General features: G+C 40.7%; 1 long non-coding RNA gene across 1 annotated transcript in view; it reads left to right on the top strand.

Annotated features, from left to right (window-relative positions):
* The first annotated feature begins 288 nt into the window (after window positions 1-288).
* LOC146330272 (uncharacterized) overlaps window positions 289-27,797 on the top strand; it is a 52,341-nt gene continuing 24,832 nt past the window's right edge. Inside the window, exons 1-2 of the long non-coding RNA XR_014769273.1 lie at window positions 289-416; window positions 576-672. This is a non-coding gene — a long non-coding RNA (uncharacterized LOC146330272). The remainder of the gene's footprint in view (window positions 417-575; window positions 673-27,797) is intronic.

Here is a 27,797-nt window from a genome sequence, read left to right as displayed (position 1 = left end):
TGTTATTTTAATGATCATTCACAATGATCATTGAAATAACATTCTACTGTATAGGCTGTGAAAAGCAGGTTGTCTAATGTTACTTGTGGAGTCATTTTCTCTAGTGGACGCACCAGACGAGTGCTTGTGTGTATGTGGGTACACACATGCAGGAGCACATACATACAGGAAGTCTCTAGAAGCAGAGTTGGTTTCAGTCGGTGCTGGGAATGCAGATGGTGTCTGAACAGTGACAGACTAAACAGTTGCTCTGGGTTGCATCAGTTGTGTTTTTCTAACTCTGCGCCATATCATCACAGTGGAGCTAAATCAAACTTAACTCCTAATTACAGGCCAGTGGTGGCTACGTGGGAGTTGTCCCAGAGATAGTCAGTGGTTAGTGTGGAAACAGAGAGGAAACAGAAAGTGTCACACAGGTAACAAAGCCTGGTTGTTCTGACTCTGGATCTTGTTGACATTTCCTTCCATTTCCTTTCATTTTTTTGTTTTATAATTGCATCAGCTGCAGTGTGCAAACAGTTCCTGTTTTACGGTATCTACTAATCACATCTCTGTCTCTGTCTCTCGCCCTGTAGCCAGCGCTGTCCTGGAAGTTGACTGGTAACCACAGGTGGAAAACCAACAGTATGTTGTCACACAAACTCAGACACCACCTCCAGGCTCAAGCTCAAGGTAAACATGAATGTCGCCAGTGCACACACACACACACACACACACACACACACACACACACACACACGCATATACAAATAGATGGCACAAAGTCACGCACAGTGGGTCTGCTGACATACCCGGTAAGCTCATAAATGAAAGTCTGTGACATGGGTGTTGACATGCACTGGCACACACATGTAGGCATTTGGACACAAAGCAAACATGTCATCCCGACTCATTAACACACACACTCATCCCCACTCTGACCTCTGACACGCACACACTCACAAAAGCAAAACAGTTCATATTGACTGCTGAATATTCACTGAATACAGTATTTACAACATGTGACAAGTGCACACAGCGGCTGGTCACAGGACGACTCAGCCAGGATTCACAGGGTTTGGTTTTGAATTTTGTTTTTTAAGCCAACAATCATCCTCCTATGAGCAGTTTTGTTATGGGTGCAACATGTTTTTTTAAGCTGACCAGTTGTTGCCACATGAATGTCAACAAAAGTGTCAGCCTGATGAAAATTAACACAAAACTTTAAAAGGCTGCAAATTGACACCTGGATTGACTGTGTAAAATATAGTTGGGACAGGTCCTATCCAATATCAGTATCTGGTGCCGATTCTGTTGTCATTCACACACAGGAGAGTGGACTGACGTCACTGGTCTGTGTACAGGTCCATATAACATTGTCTGATTATTTGGGGATTTATACAAGGTTCTTACTGATGCCGGAAATCCTTGAAATCACTTGCATTGTAATGTCTTCTAGGTTTGAAAAGTGCTTCAGTTTTGATAATGTGTTTGAAACTGCTTGAAACTGAAATTGCCCAACTTTCATAAATTATCAGAGAAAGCCTACCTGGGGCAAGACGACCCTTCTTGAGCCTACCTTGCCACTGTGATTTGTTGAATAAAATTTTCAATAATGAAAAGCATTTGATTGAAATTGGTATTGTTATGTGTATTGTAATTGTTTGAGTGATTGTTTTATATTGGCTCGGCCGATGTTATATAGCATGCAAAGTCTACTTACAGATTTTGAGACATGAAACATTATTGTATTTTGATTTAATTTGTCATCCCTCTGTAGTACTCTATCATGAAACAATTTGTTTCGTTTATAGCATCTGATGTAATGTATCTAAGAAATTCAATACGGCCAAATAATTTCAAGTATTTATATATATTTATATTTAGATACCTTTGTGTCTGTTCACCCTGCCCTTCCAGCTCCTCATTGAGTTTCAATGCAGCATTAAGCTGGTTCGAATGCCATAAAAGACAATGTCTGTGAGCCGATGGCTGTGAGCTGATGGCCTCGCCTGCGCAGCCACAGCTGAGGCGACCATTTTAATAGGTATTGACGGCAGGTTTTAGCCGCGTTCTCCCACCACGCTTAAAAGCCCATGTTCCACTGATTAGCTAATTAAAACCTCGAGGCAAGGCTATCGATCCAGGGGAAGGGCAGTCAGGAGGCATCTGTCCCTCAGCTTGAGATGGCCCTGGTACTCACACACCCCACATCCCCACACCACACACAGCTCCTCAGTTAGGGCCTAAAAGCATCACCAAGGACTTCACACTTCACTAGATCTATATATTGGCTTTGAGTAGAAGTTATCACTTCTATTTTGAGAACATTTGCTTGTGATTACCAGTTGAGGAGGTGATACTTCTGTTGTCTGTAGTGTGTGTGTGTGTGTGTTTGTGTGTGTGTGTGTGTGTGGTTCGGGGGGGGCGTGGGTGGGGGGGGGGGGTCCAGCTTGTGTTCGATCGTTCCCCTGCCAGGCTCTCAGTAATGGCAGGTATTTATATGCAGAGCTGTCAGGCACCTGATGGAGGCAGATTACAGGCTTGTGACTGGATAGGTAGCTATAGAGGTGTCAGCCCTCACTTTCACAGAATCAAGACCCTTCCCTTTTTCTGCCGCCTCACATTACAGCTAATACCATCTATCACCAGGGTGGTTTGAGACAAGCTTATTTTTTCTGATGAGGGGTAAAAATAGATAAATACAGTGTGCTGTGTTAAAGTTAAGTGTTAAATCTCAGAGAGATAGAAGATCAGAGAAACAATTGGCTTCACACTCTGGGGGAATTTTTGGAAGTGGGTCACTGCAGAAACACGGAATAGAGATGAAGATTAGTGTATAACAGTAAAATTAGATATGGAAAGTAACAATGGATATTATTACCACTAATTTAATTCAAAGAAGGAATATTAATTAGAGATGCACCGCTTTTCTTGGCCGATTCCGATTTCTGATTTTTCTTTTTTTGAGGGGTCTGACCTGCTGATCCTGATTTTGTCCAATTCCAATTTTCAGTCTTTCTAAGAACTATAATTGACAGCATTCACAAACATTTTTGCAACTTTTCTTGTAAAAATTTAATTGGATACAGCCAGGCCGTATTATAGTTTTATATTGAGATTACGAATCGGGTGAAAGTGATCTCTCGACATGGGGCACAATTTCACGTGATCTCCTGTGGAAGCAGATGTAAACAAACCGGAGACTGACGCAGTGCAACAGTTTGCTGCAGTAAAACTTTGCCATGAGAAAAACAGACGCAGAAGTTAAACGAGTCTGGATGAGAAAATGTTTGAGGAGACACATCAACACAGGTTGTTTATTCTTCAGCCAAAACAGGAGCCAAAGCAGCAGTCTGCTGCTGGCTAACATTAGCCTGAAGAACTAGAACTAGAGAGTTTAAGGCTGTTCTGCGACATTGTCAGCTGCTCTGTCTCGTTGTAGACTGTCTGTCTTCTCCTTATCCTGTTCTTGGAATCTGTCGCTGACACCATCTTCAAGCAAGCATGTGTCTGGGTGTGTGTGTCTGTTATCAGTGCTGTGGTGATATCACGGTCGCACATGACGTGACCATCGTGCAGAACACGTGTGTGACAATGACAGACACAGAATCAGATTTGTGACGCTGACCGGCTGGTCACCGGTCAGGGCTGGTCATGTGAAAACCGGCCCAATTCCGAGCATTGCCGATTAATCGGTGCAAGTCTAATATTAATGTGTTAATGTATAGACTGAAACATTGCAGACTTATAGATATAGATACATAGTTTTATTCTTACTATGTAAATTTACCTTTGTAATTATGGCTGTATATTCTGGTGTTTTGTAATTTATTTTTTAGAGGGAGAGTTCACCAAGGAAAGTAGTTTCAGTAGACTTCTACTGCAGTAGTAGGTCTGTAAATCTTGAGTAACCGCGTCATGATTTTGGGATTTTTGGGTTTGAAATTTTTATTTATTTATTTTTGTGCTTTGAGCACCACAAGCTCACACATTATACCACAGAGAAGGCATAGATCTCTACAGCTGATAACTCCAAAACTCTGCAACTCACACCAAAAAAATCTAGATGGATAAGTAGCGCTACAGGCCTTGGGAAAAAATATGTATTTTATTTTGGGGTGAACTGTCCCTTTAATGTAAGAAAGGCATCACTGATTTTGCATTCTACCTTACATTGCAAATGCAAGCCTGTCATGCTTGTTTTTAGCCAGCATTCAGTAATTTCAATAAGCTTATGTTCTACCACTCTCGCTCTGTCTTTGAAAAATAGGGTTAAATTCATAGTCATAATGTTATGAGGCAGTTTGTTACACTGTTAGAAACTTTTAATGATCCTCATGTAAACAAACACTTCAGCAAACATGGACAAAAAAGAATTAATTAAGTATTTAGGTGGACAAATCTATGTGTTTGAGCTCCTGCCTGCATAACAGGAGGTTAGCTCAGGTTGATGGACAGTGAATATTTCATTGGCACAGTTATGCAACACGAGAGCGCGCGCGCACACACACACACACACACACACACACACACACACACACACACACACACACACACACACACACACACACACTATTAGTTCCATAATCACACTCTTTCATAATGACTTATCTAACCGTTGATCCCATCTTGTATCACACTGTGTGTGTGTGTGTGTGTGTGTGTGTGTGTGTGAGTGTGTGTGTGTGTGTGTGTGTGAGACTGTGCGCATTAAAACGTTTCCCCTTACATTACATTGAATATTTATACTGCTGACCAGCAGTTGAGCAGAGAATGTGTCTGTTGATGTATTGATGCATCCTTGTATCTATCCAAACAGTTTATATTTATGTATGTATAAAGATAGTGTGTGTTTGATGGCGTGGAGCACGCAGAACCTCGTAGACTCACATTTCCTCCTCTGTATTCATTAGCCTCCCGCTCATCTCTCCTGGGATGGAGGATTAGCCCGAGAAGGGAAATGAATGCTTTCTGGGTAGACGGCGTTCTCTCTGCCTGCAGCAGGAGGTCCATTGTCTGGTTTGATATCCGCGCAGGACACGGGACATCTGATCTGGCAGCCCTGACACACATGACACAGCCGTTAGCACAGGGAGACCGAGAGGAAGCAAAAACGTGTTGACAGGAAGTGCTGCTGTTTCCATCTGGGGACTAATGTTTGATTGGAGGAGTAAAATATACTCGTTATTGATTTTTCTTGTTAAAAAAGTGGTGTACAGGACTGAAGACTTTATTGGTTTCCTCACTTGTCAACAGGAAGTTGATTTATTCTGGTGTGAGTCATTAAACTTGTTGGGAATTGATTTGACTTTGTAACAGGACGAGGAGAGTCAGCAGTTCAGCTTTTATTTGGCTGCAGGTTAGAGAGTAAACAATAGGAAATAGAGTTTGACTTATAGAATATGCTGGAAGGGGATTGATTGGCATTAAAAGCATGTGTGTGAGACAAGGCACTCTCAGACAGGAGGGGGAGTTGAAATTTTGATGCAATCAATGGCAGCTGGCATAAATGCAAAGAGGTTTTCATAATGCATTAGCAGCTTCTTGTATTATTCTGATTCATTACTGAATAATGCTACATCAGGAAATAGATTTTTTTTTTTAACCAATCTTTTTCGAAAAAAATTCTCTCAGACAAAATTACTCTCTGCAAATGGCGGCATTAAGCTTCAGAGGATAGAACACATCTTTCACCATACTGCCCCCTTCCCCTCTCTCCTCTGTCCACAAAATCCATCAAGGGAATTTAAGTAGCTGTTAATTACTTCCCTGTCCCTATTGAAAAGAGGAAGAGAGTGCGAGAGAAATCAAGTGAGAGAGAGAGAGACTTTAAAAGAGCTAAAGCTTCGCTGCGGTGCAAATCCTCTCTGCCTAACAAAACCAAATCAATCTATACCCCTCAGCCATCCGCAAACCGCTCTGCACTCACACATACACACACACGGGAAGATGATCCTGTAAATCTGTGGTCTCCAGGGGCTGTTTGAGTGCTACTCCAGGGGTTTTTGGGGAGGGGGTGACCACAGGGGTTCAAGGATTGAAGGAAAAGTGTAAATATCCCCAAATTGCAGCTAAAATGTAACATTAGGATTGGTAAGCCCCACTCTCGCCCATAATCTTCCTCAGCACTAAACCATCGCACTAAATGACCTCTATTACAGAGCCAGAACCCATTAAGTCAATGCAGGAGAGATTACCTGTGAAATAGAAGTGACGAGCTGCCTGCTCTGACAGACATGGCCCCCAAAAAAGCCTGGGGCAAAATTAGATTTGGGGCCGGGTGTGGCATGTGCCTGCGGGCTAGAATTAGAGGATGTAGTATCGACCTCCGCTCGCTTGTTAGGAAGGAATGTGTGTATGGGGCCGTGAGGGTTGATCACAGTGCAAATGGCAGAGATCAAAACCAGGCTGGTGTTGTGTAATTTAAGACCAAGTGAGATCCTGAAAGCTGAACTAGAACTGCGAGAGTGGCCAGGTGGTTGCTGATGTCCTGTTCTCTGAATGTCACATGTTGGAGCCCAGCAACAGTCAGTGTTTCTATCAGGTGAAACACAACTATTAGATAAAATCTGCTCAGTGCCACAACTGGAAACATACTGTACAAAAATATATGACAACTATATACTAAAATTATATTCAAAATAGAATTAGAGCCTGGTGAGTGTAATTGTTTTAGGTACAACTATATTTATTATATGAACTGATTTATAAAATGCAGGGGGCCTAAATAGAGAAAAAGGTAACCTATAAAATTATGAATAATCCTAATGTGGACTCATGAAAATGTCATGACAGCTGAGTTTCTGCTCTTAATACTGATTTATCCCTATTTTGCACTAGGAATAACTATGACTGTAACTCAAAGTAAGCACTTGTGGTGAGTTGTCAGCTCACCCAAATCACAAAAACCTATACTTTCATTTGTTTCTGGTTAGAGATTAAATTTTCATATCATGATTAAATAATTATCGGTATTACAGTTATCACTGTTATCAGTATTTTCATGGTATTATTAAAATGTGGTGAAAAGTTCTGATACACAAACTAAATAATTTCATCAAGTTTTATATTGAAAACTTCTCAACAACTTTGCAATGTCAGTGTTTCATTGGTGAAATAAACGAACTCTCATTGCTGCTGCACCTGCATCTAGGCTGTTGCTGACACTGGACAGTATTTACTTTAAGTGTGGTAATCAAACAGTTTTAATGATATTGCACGATCACAGCTATATTGCTCTATATCAGTATCAGCATATATTAGCTGATAAATATTGAGTATATTATATCTGTATTAATATTATACAGATTATGTTGGCAAATTATGTTTTTGATTCAATTTATTAGAGAAAATGTTTGAACATTTGAAGAGTCCGAATCTTTGTTCTGTTGTAATAACGTCAGTTAGATTTGGTTCAGTCAGAGCTGTTGAATATTAAATCAGTCAATGTGAAATTATCAGCTATATTATGGGTATCGGCCATTAGAAGCAGGTAACTGTCAGTTATCAGTATCAGCTGAACAAAATCCATGTTATGCACGCTTAACAGTAACAGTAATAACTTTAACTAGGACTACTAAGAATTTTATATTGATTTATCATGAAACCTGTAATTGTTTCATCCCCACTTTTTGTAGTGTCTGGTGATGTCAATAGTGTTGGTTATATCTATGTAGGTTTTGAGATATTGGTGGTGTTATATGAGGTGAATGTAATTTTGTCTTTGTTGCTCACAGCACTGATAAATGTTATTACCAATTTTTACAAAAAAATAAATAAATAAATAAAATAATCAATACCCATGCATTGTTAACAGTTGCCACTGGAGCCAATTTTACTCAAGAAATGTCCAGTGCTGCCAGTGTGTTCTTGGGATTGCCTGGAGTAACAGTGACATGAAGGATGGTGAAAAATACCTCAAAACTTGGACAAATTCAATCAAAACTACAATATATGCATAGCACAATGCAACTAGAGGTAAATGAAAATATGTCTCCTCTCCTGCTCACTGAAAACCTCCTAAACCTCCTAAAACTCTCTTATCCCCTGAATTTCTTCCTTCGACCTCTTCTTGTGTCTCTCTCTCCCTTCTTTTCTCTGCCACACACACTAGTTTGTACCAAAGAGCCCAAAATAATTTCAGTGCGTTACTCCACATGTTTGCTATCATGTAGGCTGAAAATTAAGTTGGAGAGTTGGAGTTGTGTGTGTGCATTTCTGCGTGTGCGTGTGTGTCTGTGTGTGTATTGCCCTGTCAGATGCTATTGGATCAGAACGAGGTGATTTCAATGCTGTGGTCACGCAGGGTGACGCTGTTCTTTGTGTTGATGTGTGTTTAGATTCATGCATGCATATGTGTGTGAGGACTGAAAGTGAGGAGGTGTGTGTGTGTGTGTACATTCGTGCACGTATGTGTGTGTGTGTGTGTGTGTGTAAATGTATGTCTGGTGTTTGTTGCCATAGCAGACATCCCGCAGGGAGCGGATAGTGGTGGAGATGGAGGGAGGACATTTTTAAGCACTTCAAAGTGGCCTCATTCCACACAGCTGAGCTCAGAGGTGTGTATGTGTCTCTGCCCGAATGTGTGTGCGTGTACGTGTGTTCTCCCTATATAAACCTCTGTGTGTTTGTCTGCTAGTATATCCCTTCGTATAAATGTGTTTGAATGTGTGCATGCAGTACATTCATCTATGCGTGCTGTGAATGCTATGCATGCGTAAGTGTGCGAGGTAAAGATGGACTGCTGTACCTGGCTTTGTTTATGCCCTCTTCCAATCTGGGCCCCTCATGGGAATGAACTACAGAGAGCGTTGTGCATGTGTGTGTGCATTTGTGTGTGCGTGTGTGTGTTGGAAGCTGCTTCCAGTGTGTATAAAAAAAAGCAATGTCTCACACAAAAGCGAGGGATAGTGGGGAAAGTGAAAAGATAGAGGGTGTCACAGTGACTGATGAGTTTCTGGTTTCAACCTCGGACGCGGTGAAAGTGAAATACACTTTCTATTGCTTTGTCTCCTCTTTCCCCTTAGGAGAAAATGGAAATAGCGAACATCGAACCAATGCAGTCAATACCACTCTCCAGAAAAGGGCTGAGAGGGACGCTCTCTCGGCCGCAGAGCAAGACTGATGGAGGGAGGAGTGGGCGATAGCCGGAGTATGTCAGGTTTCATCTGCCCTGTGTGACACGCAGCGCTCTGACAGCTCTGCTACACTCAATCTAGTCTCAAAACTATCAGTCTCATGCTCTCACACACTTTTTCTCCTCTCTGTCTTTCATGCACTCATCCTTCTGTCTTCTCCTCTCTTTCCTGTTCTCACACTCTATCTTCATCAGTCTCTCACCCCCTCTGGGCTGCCATTTTGCAGCATATGGCTCTCCCACACAAGTACTCACACATGCACTGCCATATGTGTTTGCTCATACACCCTCACATGCACTGTCTTTCTGTCTCTTCTCCTGTTTATTTGCTCTTCTTCCTTCTCTGTATGTCTTTATTAAAATAGCACCTAGCCAAGTCATTCGCATTTAAATTAGCTAATTATAAAAAAGTAACGTCCTGGAGAAGAAGGGATGTGATAGGAAGGATGATTTTGAATCTGTCTGAAATGTTCAACTCTGTCTCTTGATGTTTCTTCTGACCATTTGACTGGCCAAAATCACTGTCAGTCAGGTGTTCATTAGCTGTCAGTCACTGTGAAATGTCTCCACACAGGATTTGATGTGATTTGTCAGCCACCTTCACTTTCTCTGCCCACTTTTTTTCTCAAACCAGTGGACCATTGAGCTACTGGCCCTGGTATCAGGGCTCAAAATGAATTTTTCCTCAGTGTCTCACAATCATACTGAATTTTACTTTCAACCGTCCTAGACTTTACAGCCATTGTCCCAAAAGGAAGTTCTTTTCATTCTGAATTTGTTGATCATTAAACCTTTCATTAAGACACAAGCAAATTAGGTTATACACAATTACATAAATTTTAACAGAGCAGTTATTATTTACACACTTTCATACACTGCACATTAGATGACATGTAAGAGAACACATGTATTGATGATGACCAATGTAGTACAGCTCAGTAAACACATGCAACTTTTCTATCACTGATATTGTGACAAAACAACCTTGAACAAAACTGCATATTAACATTTTTGCAGGACTCAATTTTGTGACCATATATACACAGAACCAGATGTTACATACATCGCACCGTCAACCAAGTGTGCAACACATGTGGAAAGTACTTATCTCTTTAAACAGACATCTGCATATGAATACAGATTCTGTAGGCATATATGAATGCATATGAATGCTAATGGAATCAGATGATAGCTGATGAGTTCTGAGATCAGGAAAATACAGACTTGGCTGCCCTCAGGTCCACTCCTGCTAGCTTAATGCATACACCCTCTCTGAGCTAAAAAAAAAAAAAAAAATAGCACAAAAATGGCAGTTAGTTTCCCAGTTAGTCATTACTTCCACACTACTGATGATTATTTATCCAAAAATCTTATTGTGTTAATATTTTGTGAAAGCACCAACAGCCATCCCAACAATATTGTTGCAGTATTGAGGTGTTTGGTCAGAAATATCGATATATTTACTCATTTTATCTCCTCACCCATTTCTACCCCTTGGAGTACAAAATATGACATCAGTTACCACCTATGTGATCAATAATTCTTGATATTGACTGATATGAAAGTTCACTATCATGATAGGTTTTTCATCTATATCGCCCAGACCTACTACATACATATTAACTTTCTATTAAATTTCTAACAGACATTTTGTAGGGAGTGTGATAATTTGGAGTTGAGTCATATGTTTAGTAATACAGGTTCACGGGCACAAGCTTTTATATTTTTCAGGTGAAAATGTAACCATTTAGATTTCCAATATATGGTCAGTTTAAGCAAATAACGCATATTTGGAAATTTGTTCTACATTTCTGTAATAAAAATGTGTCTTTACTGTCCCAGAATTGTCTCAGACAGTGCTATTTTTTATTGTCCCTGGGACCACGGGACATCCTGAGTTCAGTCGCTACCAGGAACAGTTAGATCATCTAGCCTTCAGGTGCTCCATTGTGTGTGAAGCGTGGCATTGTGTCAGGCCTAAAACATGCTTAAAGTAACATGTAACATCTTGCACAGTGGGGTTGCCTGACAGTTTCCTCACCAAGGAATTGACGTGCACATTTCCAAAATGTGAAACACATGTAATGCATCTCACAGAGACACTTAAACGTTGTGCCTGTACTCGAGCCATGCGGCCTACATGTTTTAGGCCTCAGTCATGACTGATTTAATTGAGGTTCAAAGTGTAGGCAAAGGATAATTGTGGTCTCATTCTCAGCAGAATAGGATTATTAATGTTTCAGTCTTGTAGAGGGAGGATTAACATGGTGAGACCTTGAGGGATGACATCTGGAGCTCAGTTTAATAATGTGCAGTAACTACTGTGATGTTTCGACAAACAGTAAATGCAAGAATTAGAAATGGAATGCACCTTTAAACTAAGGAATGCAGAGCATAAGTCAAGTTAGTTTTATTTGTATAAGCCAGCATTACAAGCCAAATATTTAATTCAAAGGGCTTTCTTATATGTTTTTTGTTGCTATGTTTATTGTTATGCAATAAACATAGCAACAAGATAGCTGTTCACACCAAGAAACTATATAAGTATACAATGATTTGTCATTATGTTATTCACAAAGTGTGTCACAGTCAAAGAAATCAAATCAAATAGAATCAAACAAATAAAACAAAGATCAAACATTAGATAAAACAGACATGGGGAGCAGATAAAAACACAGGATTAAAACATAAAATACCATATGCTACGCAAATGCCCATCTGAAAAGGTACATTTTTAGCTGCATTTTAAGATCCCACAAAGTGGGAGAGATATCAACTTTAATGGGAGACTATTCCAAAGCTTAGGGGCTGCTAGTTGGAAAGAATGATCTTCCCGAGTCTTGAAATGTGTCTGAGGACCTCTTAGAAAACCCAGAGTGGAGAACCTAAGACCTGCACCAAATGCAAATTATTGATCTGCCTACATTTTCATATTCTTGAACAAATCTCCCACATTAGGCATTTTTTTTTAAATAAAGTGATTTTGGACACAGTTGAAACAGAACGTATGAATTCATCTTGTTTTCTATAATATTTGTTTTTTTAACATCTGTAAATATAGTCTTGTTACTCTGAATACAATCTTTCTGTCCTCACATTTCTCTCTGTACTTAATATAAAGCTTAAATCATAACCATATGCTCAAAATCTCATCCCTCCATATCTCAGCTCATCTCGTCTGTTGTTATATATGGATTTTAAACTCTAAGTTGGCTGACGTGCAGAGGGGATTAATATGGTATTTGTTCCTAACAGAAATATCCAGAACACTAAATCACAATAAGAAAGCAAAAGAGATTTTATGATTCACAAGTTCTCAGTGCTGACTCTTGTCTGCATCTCAACTAGAATTGAAGTACAATTTATATTTAATTTTATTGAATTTTTATGATTGTGTCTTGTACCAATAATATACTCAGCCCAAACAGGCTTACAAGAAACAATTATTTTGAAAAACAGACCAGAAACCAGAGTAGCAACATAAATTACATGTAATACTAAACAAATAAACCATTCTAACGTTTTTCCAGGCTTTAGAAACAAAGGTAGCCACCTTATAAGCATTAAAACTAAACAGTCATTCCATTCTGCCATTGTCAGTGCACCAGAAACATTTATTTTAAGATAGATATTCTTAACTCATCACAAAAAGGACAAGTCAGAAGCAAAATAGTTTCAATAGGCAGATTCAGGACCATAGAAAGACTTTAGCTGACCCGTTGTAAAGGGAGGAGGCAGATTCTAAAAAAAAAACAAGCCCATAGAAACATAAAATCCGTACAAGCTGACGTAAAACATGTTTTGTTCATTTTTACATTGGACAGAAACTGCAGTGTTCGTAGTGCAGAGGAGTCACCTGTGTCTCTCCCACACAGACACATGCAGTACATACATAATCATTAGTTCTTACTCTCTCTCTCTCTAATCAGTGGAAGCTCTGCCTCGTTCTTTCCTTCTGTAATTACATCCCACGTACCGCATCAAGCAGCAGATTGAATCCTCATCGCTGCACTAAACGAGCTTCAAGAGGAGAGATTGAGAGTTAGACAGAGAAAGAGGGATTTCACCCTCTTTAAAGAATCCTGTCTGTCTCTCAGCCCTGCTGTCTCTCTCTCTCTGTCACTGTGTGTGTGTGTGTGTGTGTGTGTGTGTGTGTGTGTGTGTGTGTGTGTGTGTGTGTGTGAGACAGAACGGGGTTCTCCTATGACGGCTTGATCAAACAAACACACACACACACTGACACATACACTCAAGCCCGACACCAAATGTACACAGACGGGGTGTTTGATCGCAGAGTTGTTGCTTGTGTGTTTTTATTACCTTTGGCAAAAATCCAGTTTTAATGTGTTGTTGTGTCCTGAACGAACGTGAGCAGCATTTTAATTAGCAGCAATTGTTGGAGGTATTTGTGGCTCATGAAATATGCTGACTAACGAGATGTTAATAAGCTCTACACAGGCACTGGCACTGCCAATGGAAGAGAATAGTCCCCATTCATAATCAATAGTGCTGTGGCCTCGCTTCCATGTATATGTATTGATCTGCCTGCACTGCTAAATGAACATGTGTGTGTCTCTTTGTTTTGTGTGTTTTTTCTCCTAAGGCTCTGCTCTTCAGTGCTCCCCTGCTTGTTTCTCCCCTTCTGTGTGTTGGTGTGTTTGTGTCTGGGTGTGTGATCGTGGCTATGGAGATGGCTACCAGGGGTGTGTGTGGGCGTGTGTTTATTTGCATTTACATGCAAACTTGTGCACACATTTTGCTGTGTTTCTTGGCGTTTGTGCCAACAGATGACATATTTCTGTGCATTTCTTTGTACAGATCTATAGAAGTCGTCGGCGCGTTAACCGAAATGATCAGTGCAACCTTTTTGTTGTGTTTTGTGTGTATGTGTGTGTGAGGTGGGGGTCTCAGGCGCTCCTGTGGTGAGATTGCATTGACCGCTGTGTTATTGCTCTTTAATTATCAATTACGGCAGCCCCCCATCCCGGGCAGAGTGGGGGGGTGGAGGCGTACGCGGAGGTGATAATGAATACAGAGCTGCCATTAGGACAGTAACCGGGCTCTCCGTCTGGGGCTGGGGAGCCAGCGAGGAGGAGGAGGAGGAGAAGGAGGAGGGGAGCTGGCTGGTGTGCTAATGAAACAGGCTGCAGCTCAAGACAAAAGAAAAGCCACCATCCCTCCCTCTCCTTTTCTCTCTTCTCTTCTCTCCATCCCATCTTGATCCCCTCATCATCTTTTTTATCTCTCGTGTTTTTTCTTGCTCACTTTGCAGCCCACGCCTCAAACACACTCGTCAGAAACACAGCCGCCGTCTATGCACATAACGTTCACACACACATTCAAACACACTCACTAGGGACTGCGTTCTCACAGACAAACAGTGTCTGTATTTACTGAGTGGGTCATCTTTGAAGCTGTCAGCTAATCCGTTTGAAAGTGTGCCCGCTCTTTCACAGTATATCATTACTATGAATATTTCTCATCCTGTTTTTTTGGCATTGTTCCTTTTCTGGCCCTGTTTTCACTGCTCTGTGTTGATATAAATGGTGCAAAAATGGAAAAAAAAAGTAAAATCTGAAACAAATAAATAACCTAATGAATGAATTTAATGTATTAGCAGGCTCTGTTGGTTATTCCAGGTGCAGTAGGTAGATGAGTGTAATGTTGATTTCTAAGAAAACTGAAGCTGGCTGTTAATGACACTGTTGGGGAGTCAGTCCTCACACCTTCCTGCCAGGATAGTCCTGCTTTTTAATGTCATTTTTATAGTGAGAGTGTCAGTGTTAAATTTACCTGAACAATTAGCAGTGGTGCCATTAAAAAGCTGGCTACCTTTAAAAATATTTTATTTTCGTTATTAAAAAATATTCATCGGCATTTAGAGTTTTTTGTTTGGTTTTTTTTGTATTATATTAAGGTCCATACAAATGGACTGAAGGATTATAACACCAAGCAAGTAAGGGCTGGCAAAGTAAATAAAAATACAGATATATGTAAAACAAAAAACACAAAATAGAAAATCAAATCACTTTACTGAAAGAAAAGAGGTAAGAAAAAAATTAAATTAAACAAAAGACAAAAATTCACATTGAAACAAATGATGATTGTACATGTGTGATATACACAATTCAACTTTACCGTGTTTTCAAAAACTTGTCCTGCTGCAGTCTGTTAGAAAAGTGTTTCTTTCCATCATGTATATGTTCATAAATAATGTTAATCCAATCGTCAGCTGAAGGTATATCTGGTTTAGCCACTTTCTAGTAATGGCTTTCATGTCAGCTGCGCCTGCACAGAATCCGAAACAAATGTCCAACATGAGAGGTAATGTTTTCTGAAGGCAGGGGAAGAATGTTGCATTTGCAGATTTTTTATTTATTTATTTATTTATTTTTGTGAAAATAAATAGCTTCAGCTGTTAAAAATAAAAGTGTTTGGATTATCCTACATGAAATAAAGATTTTAACACACCACCTCTCAGGACATGCAGTCAATAAATCACCGTGCCTGCCTACTGCGCCTATAAAGAGATGCCACATGACATTATGTCAGCAGCGCTCACATGTAAATAGCCTGTTTTATTTGGCTGACATGTAAATGCCATCATAGCAGCAGTGTAAAGCACAACGGGACAGATAGTGAGGGGCTTCTCTTTGTCCTTTCACTGCATGACAGATGAGAGCTGCTCCTAAAATGCAACCGGCAATCACATCCTATTTTTCCCTTTTTGGAGATGAGACACATTAAATGTCTCCTGGAGGGGAAATGTGGAAAAATAAACAGAAATAAGCATGGCCTCTGCACCAGCATGCAAGTAAATTACTGAATTAGAAAAAAGCCATAGGGCAATATGATAGCACATTTTCACGTAGAACCGTATTATCAGAGCGACAGCATCCAAGTGAAAATGAGCAGACATGAAGAATCTCTGCTAAATGTTTGTTTTTACACACAAAGTGAGATATAGTGTAAGAAACGTGGCCAAGATGCAGCCTCTGATTTGTCACGTGTCACATGTGCCGCCGACCTGACTGGGCACTGTGCCAGGCCGATACGAGCTGCTCCACCTGTTGTAAATCTGCTCCGGTGCACTGATACAGTGGCTTATAAAGAGGTGGGTAAACCCTGACCTCCAGTCTGAAAGCCTTGTCAGACTAAACCACTACATGAAGACAGAAATGTCTGTTACATTTGTGCATATCCAAGTCCTTGGGTCATAGAATGAAATGTTTTATTTCAATAGCCTGCATTCACAGCTGGAGTCTCAAAAGGCTTTGTAGCTCCCATCCTATGAAGTACTAGATGACAAATACATTCCTTAACCTCAGACTGAGGATAATTGAGCTCTGTGAGCAAAGTGGGTTAAGGTGGTTTTACCCTTCGATATGTATCGACTTAAGTAATGTCTAGTATCTCAGTCAGTTTGATATTCAGAATAATACTATCTCCTTACAGCCAGACACTTTTGAAACATTCATTCAACACGCTTTTGCCCATTCATTTTCCCACAACGTGCACTGTAGATAAGAGAGGGCTCCCATCCATCTGTTCAGAGAGAATTGTTGCACCTCCAGGTTTATAGACCTCGGTTTCTTTTTTTTTAGATTGAATTTTTAGATTGTTTGCCACTCAAGGCTACAGATGAAGAGATAGAAAGCTTATTACATTACTTTATTCATGTGTCATTTAACTCAACAAAGATTCAGCTGCTAAATAAACTTCAACTCCAGACAACTGGCCGCTCTCTGTATCCACAGCTGATGTGAGAAGAATCCTGCTGAGAATAAACATGAGTAAAGCTGCTGGGCCTGATAACAAGACAGCCCCCGTCGTACCTGTGTCTAAAAAGTCTGCAGTGTCTAGTCTAAATGACCACCGCCCTGTGGCACTAAACCCTGCCCCACCCTTTATTCAACCACTGACACGGAGAAAACTTTGTTGTGAAGTCAGGCACATTACCATACCACTACCATAATTTCTTGTATGTTGTTTGCACAATAATTTATATTACTCATATTACTCATATATTTCCTGTGTGTATATGTTTTGGTGCCTGTTGTGTGGCATTGTTTGTATATTTTCTTTGTGTGTAGTGTGGAGCAGGCTACAACTGCATTTCATTGTGTAATCCTGTGTGTTGTATAATGACAATAAAACTGAACCTTGAACTTTTGCATTGATATTTTCATCTAGATGTTAAGTTTTTCCTCTGACTAAATATTTAAAGAGGACCTAAGCGTGTCTCATTTTAGTTTTGCTCAGGTTGCTTTTTTCAGTTGTTTGGTTCAGGTGTTCTTGCTCAAGCTATTTGCCTCTTTTGAGCAGTTTTTATTGCAGCTGTAGTAGAGCTGTAGATCATGTTGAAATCATCTGCATTGAATGGCTCCTATGAACTGATTTTTTTCAATATTTTATTGGACTATTAAAAGATGGCATCTCTTCTTAGAGTGTGTCAGACAAGGTGGAGAGCCTTTTGTTAACATATTCATTTGAAGATTTGATTGTATCATCCTGTTTACCAATACTAAAAACTTAAATTGTTAAGGTAGTGCACCTTTTACCTATGATTAAGTATCTCAAATAAAAATCTCTTCTCTGCTGATATTGCAGAAAGAAGTTAAGAAGAAAAATTTAACCCTGCAAATGAAGGATATAATGCAGTTACACTGTTGGCATAGGGAATCATCTAATTATCAACAATAACATTAATTATTCATGAATCTGTCTGCAGCATATTATAGGTGTGTTCTCTCATAAGGCTGAGTTTAATCCCAACACATTCATTTAAATAAGTCAAACTTGGAGCTAAGTAAATTTCCCGCTGAGTCACAGGGACATTAGACTGCACAGAATCATCTCACAGTCTCTGTTAAAGAGCAGCATTTGGCCTCTTCAGGGTCAAAATTCCTTTTCAAGAGCAGTAAATGTGGAGAAGATTGTCTTGATGTCAGGTATGCTCTGACTTAAGTTGTGCTGGAAAAACACAATTCCACTTTGAGATGAAATAATGAATAAATGCTGTTTTGTGCCAGAGAACTGTAAGATCATTTTCATATTTCAAAGGACAAAGACGAAACATTATCATAAGAAAAATGGGACAATAATACAGGCCCGCATGCCATTTTCGGCTTCTTAATTTAGCTTGCAAAAATAGAAAGTCTTTAGGCTATATAAGTCCACTGGGCTTTCAGTCTGTGTGTTCTCTGAGAGCAGCAGGAGAGGATGCAGCCGTGTTAAAGGTCATGTGTTCTTGTCTGAAAGGAAACCTTTCAAATCCCTTTACACAAAGAGTAACACACATTAAATCAACCACACACTACAGCCTGTACAAAGTACTGCTGCTAGAATATTAACCAAGACCATAAAATTTGATCATATCACCCCCATACTCATTTCATTGCCCTGGCTCATGTTACATGTACATGTTAGATCTGATTTCAAGAACTTACTTTTAGCCTACAAAATATTATATGGACTTGCACCATCCTACTTATCATCCTTAAGCAGTCCTCATATAGCTGTCCGGGCTCTACGATTACAAGATGCTGGTCTCTGACAGTTACAAAAATAAACAAACTACTATTCAATGACAGAGCTTTTTTTTAACGAGTCCTTCTTTACTGGAATCCTCTTCTTATCTAAATTCGATAGTAGCTCGGTTGACTCATTCAAAAATGAAATTAAAACACATGCATTCACATCAGCCTTCAACCTCATTTAGTTTGCCCTGTGTATTAAACTGTGGTCATCCAATTTTTTAATCTTAATAAACAGGACAGGAGTTTTTTGTGCATATTATGTATTGTGGTATTTAACCATAACTTAAATATTTTAGTATTACAGGGTTCAACATAAATCATTGTAGGGTCCGGTCAGGCAAAGAAAAAGAAAACTACTTGCCCAAAGTTTGCTTTTACTTGCCCTCTGTTTTCTTTATTAGTTGTTATCATAGCAACAAAAAGATAAGCCTAAAGTTAATCGTTTCATGTTGTTTAATGTTTACTCTAGGGCTGCAGCTTCAATAAAATACCAGAAAATAGTGAAATATGTCTTCCGCAGGTTTTCAAAGTCCAATACCCAAAGATATTCAGTTTAAAGTGATAATAAACAAAGAAAAGGTGAATATACATGTTTTCACTTCACTTGAATAGCAAGTGAGTTGCCAGATTTACCAGCCTGACATTTTTATTATTTATTTTTTTTAACCTTGCTCAAGGGCATCTCAGTGGTGGTAATGAGGGAGGGGTAACTGCTGCCTTTCACATTCCCCACCCAGATCCAAGGCTTGAACTGATAACTTTCCAGTCGCAAGCTTGCTTCTCTAACTTTTAGGCCACCACTGCCCATTTGCCCTGAGCGAGCAAGCAGCCCTTGTTGTTGAGCCTTGCCAGGTCTAAATCTACAGGAGTATTTTATGTGCATGTTGTATATTGTTGGATTTAACCTCACGTAGATCTTCCTTAATGTTTTATTTTATGTTCAGCCCTTTTAGACATGCTGTGATAAACTCTGACTTGACATTAGAATGTATTTCAGTGGAGAGTGTGATGTTTTATATAAAAGAATCTCACAATTTGATAAAAAGTGTCAAGTCGTTTTGGTAATAAAAAATAAGACAAAGGCAGGTGTGTGTGTGTGTGTGTGTGTGTGTGTGTGTGTGTGTGTGTGTGAGAGAGAGAGAGGTGTGTTTGTCTGTCTGTGGGGAGCACCTGAGCTGCTGTGGGAATTCATTTCATCTCACTGGCTCTTCCCTTCCCTCTTCTGAGACCCCCAGCCTCAAAAAAACAAAAACATAACCACACTTAGACTCCAGTGGGAGTTCAAATTGCAGGGTAAGAGGGGGGTGCGGTAGTCTGACCACACAGAGGATGTTTGAGCTCATGTCCCAGCACCACCTAGATCCCCCACCAAGGCCCAGACATACAGACATGCAGATAGGATGTCCAGAGGGAGAGGGGAGAGGACAGCGGTGCGTATGGAAAGCCGGCGTCCTGCCAGCTTCAGCCAGCTGTGCAGAGAGAGGAAGACGAGGACTGCCCTCCCTGTCCCCATCTGTCAGTGTGTGTGTGTGTGTGTGTGTGTGTGTGTGTGTGTCTCCATCTCTGCTGCGCTGTCTGTATCTCCGTCTCTTTTCTATGCTGATTGATTAGCTGTTTACGTCTCTTTCTCCTTCAGTCACCCCCCCACTCCCACATTGCTGCACCGTCTTCATCATTTCCCTTCTTTCTACCCCTCCTCTTCTTTTTCTCCACCTCCTCCTCCTTCCCTCTCACATGGGCAGACAAAAACACCACCACCTCCTCCTCCGGCTCCCCCACCCCCCCACCCCCTCCTTATCCGAGAAAAATAGACTGGATGCTCATGCTTGCCAAAGTGCCTGCGGAAAGCCTGGCCAGGGCTTTCACAGAGCTCTACGAGCAGTAATAGGCGGACAGAAGAGGAAAAAAACACGGCACAATTTGGTCCATGTGTCTTGTTTCAGGAAATTGCATTTTAAAGGGCAGCAGGTCTTTTTTGCGCTCAAGTGAAGGGTGAGAAACCTTCACCTACGCTTGTCTGTTTGGGAATATCCTGTGTGTCTGTGTTCATGTGCGTTTGTACATCCCACTTTCTTTTAAAGCTTATGAAAGAGCGAGTTTCAGACATTTAAAAAGATAACATCTCCAGACATTTCTAATACCGAGGGCCTGTTACAAACACTCACACAGTTCAGTATCCGCTCATCTCTCCCCTAAAGTCATCCTGTAGAACAGAGTTATGTTATTTTACTGAGGCTTTTTGTTTTTCAGATTATTGCCTTGGTTTTGTTTGTTTTTTTGCCATTACACTGTCCTGCACTGTTTTTTGTGTGCTGAGGCCCGTAAGGCACGAAGGAGGAGACAGAGAAAGAAAAGATGAGGAAAAACAGATTAACATGCAGCTAATTGTAACGGAAACGCCATCTCCCTCACACCATTGTCTTGCCCCTGCTCCCGTTTGGATGGCGCATAAAGACATAATTCCCCTAATGTGAGGTATTTGTAACGCTGCCTTTGTTGGCAGCGGGTTGTCTGGCATATCGCTCCGCTCTGAGGAGCCTCTGCCAGCCTCACCAGCTTCATGCTATCCATCACCGGCATCAATGCCAGGCGGGCCTCAGCACACATGATTCTGCACCCAGGCACAGGCCCGCTCCTCTGGGACAACATCAGGGGTGTAGAGTGTGTGACTGTAAATGTGTGTGTTTGTAGCACGGTAGCCCTGTTTGTTAGTCATCTCATTGTCACTGTAAACAGCTCTCTTTTTGTCCTCCCACAAGCCGCAGCGGTCTGTGTTTTTACAGGCCATAAGTGCTCATTACTGTTGCAATTTAAACCTTCACTGATTCAGAATCACATCTACATTTTTGTGAGGTCACGTGTTCTTCAGTTTTTTTCAAAATATTTAGTATCTGAAAGTTGTCAGAAATTCCTCTGACAAATTAAAGTATAGCTTGTATTTAGCTTTTATATACAGTCTAAGGCTAGACCAATTAATTGCATCATGAGGAAAACCTCAATCATTCTTATAAAACACTACAAAAGAGCGCATTGTGTCAGATCACACTGTGAATGAGGCTCAGACCTTTAATTTTAACTGCCTCAGTCCTCTGAATAGCTCATTTAAACCAGTACTGAGCTCACTGGCATTGTTCACATTTTTTGGCACCGTCCGTCTGCCACTCGGTCCGCAGAGTTCAGGAAGAGACAGGGTTAAGCCTGAAACACTTTTTTTTTTCATTCAGCCACTCAGAAAGCTGCCAAACAATTCTGAGGCTGTTGTTGGCTCTTTGTCTCTGTCAGATCGGCAGAAGAGAAATAAATAAGAAGCAGAGAGAGATACAGCTGTCGAGACCAACGAGAAGGCAGAGACTCACTCGCAAAAACACACAATCACGGAGTAATAATCACATCACCATGAACGTGTCCCTGACAGCCAAGCATGTGCATGTGCCCGTCTGCGTGTATGTTGCTTTTATTTACCGTGTCAACATCAGCTTTACTTTTCCCTCCCCTCGTTCTCTGCCCACCGCTGTCTGCGCCATAAATGCCAGCAGTCAGGAATTCATCTAATTCACAGCGCCAGCCGCAGTATTTCCCATCCCCCTGTCAAAAAGCTGTATCCAGCCTTATGCACCTCCTTGTTTACTCTGCTGCTTTATTCTTCCTTCTCAACGTACACATGCAGCCCTGACCACAGTGAAAACAAACAAATCTGTGTAGGAACACAGTGTACGAAATGGTAACACCACCTTTTAAATACTGAGCTGAACCTCATTTAGAGTGATGTTTGTCTCAGCTGTCTCAAAGATCCTCTTGTAGACTATAAGAACAAGATTTTTCAAGTTCAGATTTTTTTTTTAACTACCTCCTTTCCTTTTCATGAACATGGAAGGCCTTTATTTTGTCCAGTCAAGCATGAAGACACAATATTTCAGCTGGATTTCATTTTAATAAAAAGCTTTAATTGAATGGATAGAGACAAGCTAATTTAAATGAGAAATCTGTAATATATTTACTTTATAAAATGACCATTATATGTCATCAAAGATCAAGGAAACATTTTAAGTTAAGTGAAATACTGCCTTTTCTGACAACAGCGCTACAGCTGCAATGAAATTGAAATTCCATTCTGGCCCATAACTTGTGTTATTGTTTGTCCGTTTCATGTTAATTGGGGTTAAAATTAATGCTGCAGAGCAGTGGACTTTTGTTTTCAGGATAACAGGCTTAACTTTACATTGACAGACAGCTGACAGATATAAACAGATGATCAACTTGCAGTGTAGCACTCTTCATCACTTGTTACTGTATTAATTACAATGTTGTGCTCGTCTTGCACTGCTTCAGTGTTCCTGCAGCCTGCCTGAGCTTCCTCAAGTCTAGGGTGGTGGGCAACTCCCTTCAATCATTCCACCACATATTAAATACAGATTCAACCTATCTAATATAGACTATGGCTCCAACTCACTGTCTGGACTGCTTTACTCATTTTTGGATGCACATTTGTCACATATCGCTCCTTTAAAGGCAGTGTTTTCTTTAGAGCCTGTAAAACTCATTCCACCTGATAATTGTTTCAAGTTGCACAGTTATCAATCTAAAAAGCAGTACTGTACTTTTTGAGGATGAAAGTTGGATCAGACAGTAAATGAAAATTAAATTCTTTTGAAACCCAAAGGAAAGAAAGCTGTTTGATTTTATTCGACCAAAAGAGGAGAGACGATCAGCTTTTGTAGCCGGCGACGTCTCGTCTCAGCCTTCAATTCTGCCTCTTCCCCAAAGGAAATTAACCAACGGATTCCTCCTGACAGACAGCTGTTCCTCCCACAGTGGGTCTTCTTCATAACCTGCACCTCCCCACGTCACACACACACACACACGCACACACACACACACACACACTATTCCGAGTTACTGCCTCCCAGGAGAATAAATCTGCAATCAACTGGGCCTATAAATAGCTGTGGCACACTTCACTGCTGCTGAGGCCCCCCTGCCCTTCCCAAAGAGCTGCTAACACACACATGCACACACACTCTGAGGCTCTCCACCCCTAATCCAAAGCAGGGCACCCAGCCTTTCTTTGCACTCTGCGTTTCCTCCTGCTGACGTTATGTGCTAATATTTCTGCGAGCAAACACATTAACAGAGGCTAATTAAAGTAATTTGTCCCTCACATATCTACACATTAGTTCTAATAGCTTTCAGGCAATTAAAAGCCCGAACCACCAGCCATATTAGCCATTCCATCTGAATCACTGTGCTTAAATCCTCGGAGAGAGCCGCTAACGCTACGCTAGGCTAACGCTAGTTATTGGTAGCCGGGGCTAATCACCTCATTAGTCAGCAGGCTTAATGAGATGTGTTATTTAAGTAGATACTGTATCAGGCAGAGGGGGGACCTGTTCCTGCGGAGCCAACATACACACAAAGAGAGAGAGGGGGAGATTTTTATCAACATTAATCTCACACAAGCACACACACTTACTGGTTTCACAGGGGAAAAAACTACAGAAATAGATTTTATAATGAATACTTTCAATAAACTGTACAGAAAGAAATTGATGTTAAAGCAACAAAGCTACACTGTGAGAAAATGCTGAGACAATAAAGGTCTTGTTGTTTATCAGAGAAATATAGAAACACTCTATGGATGCAACAGGCGGACATGTGACTGGTAAACAAAGATTATTTCATTCCCAGTTTCAATTCAGTTATTGTTTGGAAGACATTCATCAAAACCAGTAAAACCAATGATAAGTTTCCAGACTGCTTCTTCTGAGGAACCTCTCCACACTCCTGAACATCATAAACCTGGTATTCAACAACTCTGTTAGAAGGATAAACCCCTGGAGATGAACTGTCACGTTTTCAAGGGGGTCATAAACACAAACATATAGAAAATACAGTGTATAAAGCAGAAAAGCACAGATACACTCACACTCTTCCAGGCTGAGGCACCTAAATATGCTGAAATACATACAAGATTGTACACATACCCATAAAAATCTGTATACATGATTCACATTAGACACACACATTTGAGAGAAATGACTTCCATAACGTAGACATTAGTATAATTAGAAGCAAGTGTAGGAACTGGTTTTGGGACATGAGATGCAGCTTTCAGACAATGGTTCAGTCCATCTTGATTCGTCCATCTTTAAACCTGGCTATTTTTCTCTTGACAGGAACATGCAGGAGAGGTATTTCCACCATTAAGGAGAGATTTCTGGGCTTTTATTAAGAAGCTGAACCATCATGACTTCAACAATTATGCTCCTCTCTCTTGGTTGACATGCCCTTTAAAGAGGTAATAGAGACCCAGTCCCAATTTGTGTCTCTATGTAATCTACCATTACATTCAAGCCGCAGTGAAGTAATGATTTTGTGAAAAAGAAATACCTGGCAATCTTTGAAAAAAAAACATACTGATATTCTCTACAGAATCCTTAAAAACTCAAGTACTTAAGTCTCTAATAGACCTACTTTGGGTCTCTCATGTAGTACAATTACATGTGGGTCACAGAGATGAGTATCCTTTTAAAAATACTAAAAATACCAGGCAATCTTTCCAGAGAAAAAGCTTTTAATCCCTTTCCCAAGTTGCAGCTATGTTCTACACAAAGATGTTCGCCAGATATGATGTGATAAAATTCAGAATTTTAGTATCCATTATATTTGTCTAGATTGTAAATGTTTTTTAATGTGCAGTGGATGATTCAGTTACAAGAGACTTTGAGGTTTCTTCAGATATGTTCGGAAAACTGATACATGCACTTAAATGAACTCCGGTATTGACTAACTGTTTTGGAGTAAATAAAGACTCATGGCTATGCCAGATATAATGACACACAAATTACATTTCTTTTTCTTTAGGGTTTGGAGTGAAGTTACAGTTATTTTCTCAAGTAATCATTTAGGTGTTAGAAAATGGGGATAAATGTCTATCAGTGTTTCCAAAAGCTTTAGTTGACGTCTTCAGCTGTCTTTTATTGTCCACAACCCAAAGATATTCAGTTTACTGTCATAGAGGAGTAAAGGAAGTAGAGTAAAAAATCATATTTAAGGAATTTGACTTTTTTTCTTCAAAAAAAAAAATCAAACTGATTAGCTGCTTATCAAAATAGTTGGTGATTAATTGACCAGCTGACAACTGATTGATTAATTGTTGCAGCTCCACAATTTGTCAAAGGTCAAGGTTTACTAAATTAGGTTTCTTCAACTGTAAAGCAAATAAGTGAGAAAATATTAAAATAATGTTGGAGAATATCTTGGCATCACTGAAGGAGAGAAAAAGAAACTGGAAACACCTTTAAAAGGTCAGACTGACTTATTGATGAACCTCGTCAATTACCGCTCACTGCAAAAGGTTCAAATAAGGACTTTTTAATTGATCAGTAAAGACATAACATGGCAGAGATGATTGCTTTATGTCTGCAGGTGCTTTGTGTGAGCAGGTGGATGTGTGTGACATTTAGTGTGTGTGTGTGTGTGTGTGTGTGTGTGTGTGTGTGTGTGTGTGTGTGTGTGTGTGTGTCTGTGTGTGTGTGTGTGTGTGTGTGTGTGTGTGTGTGTGTGTTTGCTACCAGACCCCTGACCTTTCCATGTCCTGATAGCGTCCCTGGAGAGATAGCGATGGAGAGGGAGGCAGAGGTGGGGGGGGGTGTGAAAGCGTGGAGGCCTTTGTTTTTCTACTGGAGGCCTTAATGTCACCACAGCGAGAGCCCTGATGGAGCAAACAAGCTGTTTTTGTGACCCCAGCTTGAAAACAAACATATGACAGACTTCATTTATAGACAGATTAATGAGTTGCATCCACTTCCTGTTTCACATTTAGTCTTAAATCTAGTGTCATTTGTTCTTTTATTTTAAAATGTTAATCAAAGTGGAGCCCGCACACATTATCACTTAACAAAAGCCAGTCTTTCTGCCATTTTGACAGAGACAGATACCTCCTGCAGGAGAGGAAGAGCATCATGCGCACCTACACACGGTGAAAGTAATCTAGTGTGTTGATGCCAGATTTAATTGTCTGGGGCAAAGGCGAGTGTAAACTGCACGCCTCACAGACAATAAGTGCTAGTGTTACCAGGCTGCACAGTGTGTTAATGGAGAAGCAGGGAGGGGAGGTTTGAGGTGGGTGGGTGTGCAGGGGGAGTTTTCTGGTGCTTCCGACCCGCGAATCACATCACCTCCTCCCTTCCTCTGCCCCCTCGCTCCCCCATCAGGCACCCACCATTTGCTCATCCATCACCATCGCCTCCCGCTCTCCTCTCCCCTCCGTCTTCCATCACTCCACCCAGCCAATTTAGTCCTCACTCATTTTTCTCTCCTCCGCAGAGCGCCGCTCTTTTGTCCTCCATGCTAGCCTCTCTTTCACTCCCGTCCTTTTACTGGCTCTCTCTTCTCTGCCAGTGTCTGATCACAAAATTTGAGCGGTCTGTTGTCAGAGAGGGCGTTGAATGACAGCTCTCTGTGCCTGCTATGTTTTTTTTTTGTTTTTTTTTCCTATCTGTGTGTATGCAGTCTGTTTCTTGGTTGTTTTGAATACATGTAAAAAGTGTGTATGTGTGTTTTGATATGTGTATGTGTGTGTGTGTATGTTTATGTATCTGGATTCTGTTGGTAATTAAAACCAATGACCAAAAAAAACAAAAACTACAGCCAGCCTTCGCCATCTGTCTCCACATAAACCTGATACTCCTGAACCACCTCTGTCTCTTTCTTTCTCCCTCTCTACCTCTCTCTCTCCACACACACACACACACACACACACACACACACACACACACACACACACACACACACACATACACATACACACATCTATGACCCACACTCCCAAATGCACCACTAATGCTGCCATTCGGCCATTTTCCAGGAGTTTCTCTGTAAGCTGTTCGTTGCTTCCAGAATTAAAGAGCATTAGTTATAACTGCAGGGCACAGCATCCTGGCCTCAGCCTATCATGTTCGCACCATTCCTACCACACACACACACAAATATTACCCACCAGACCACACACCCATACACACTACCAACCCATCCATCCACACACACATCCCACCCCCCACCCAGCCCCCCCATGGTCCCCAAGCTCTCTTTGCCACTCATTAACCCTGTCACGTTTACGGTATGAATTAAATGATTCCAGC

This window comes from Lutjanus erythropterus, chromosome 3 (assembly GCF_056507025.1).
Source record: "Lutjanus erythropterus isolate fLutEry1 chromosome 3, fLutEry1.hap2, whole genome shotgun sequence".
In the NCBI taxonomy this organism is placed as follows: domain Eukaryota; kingdom Metazoa; phylum Chordata; class Actinopteri; order Lutjaniformes; family Lutjanidae; genus Lutjanus; species Lutjanus erythropterus.
Note: the sequence above shows the minus strand (reverse complement) of the source record. Positions and strands in the feature narration are given on the sequence as shown.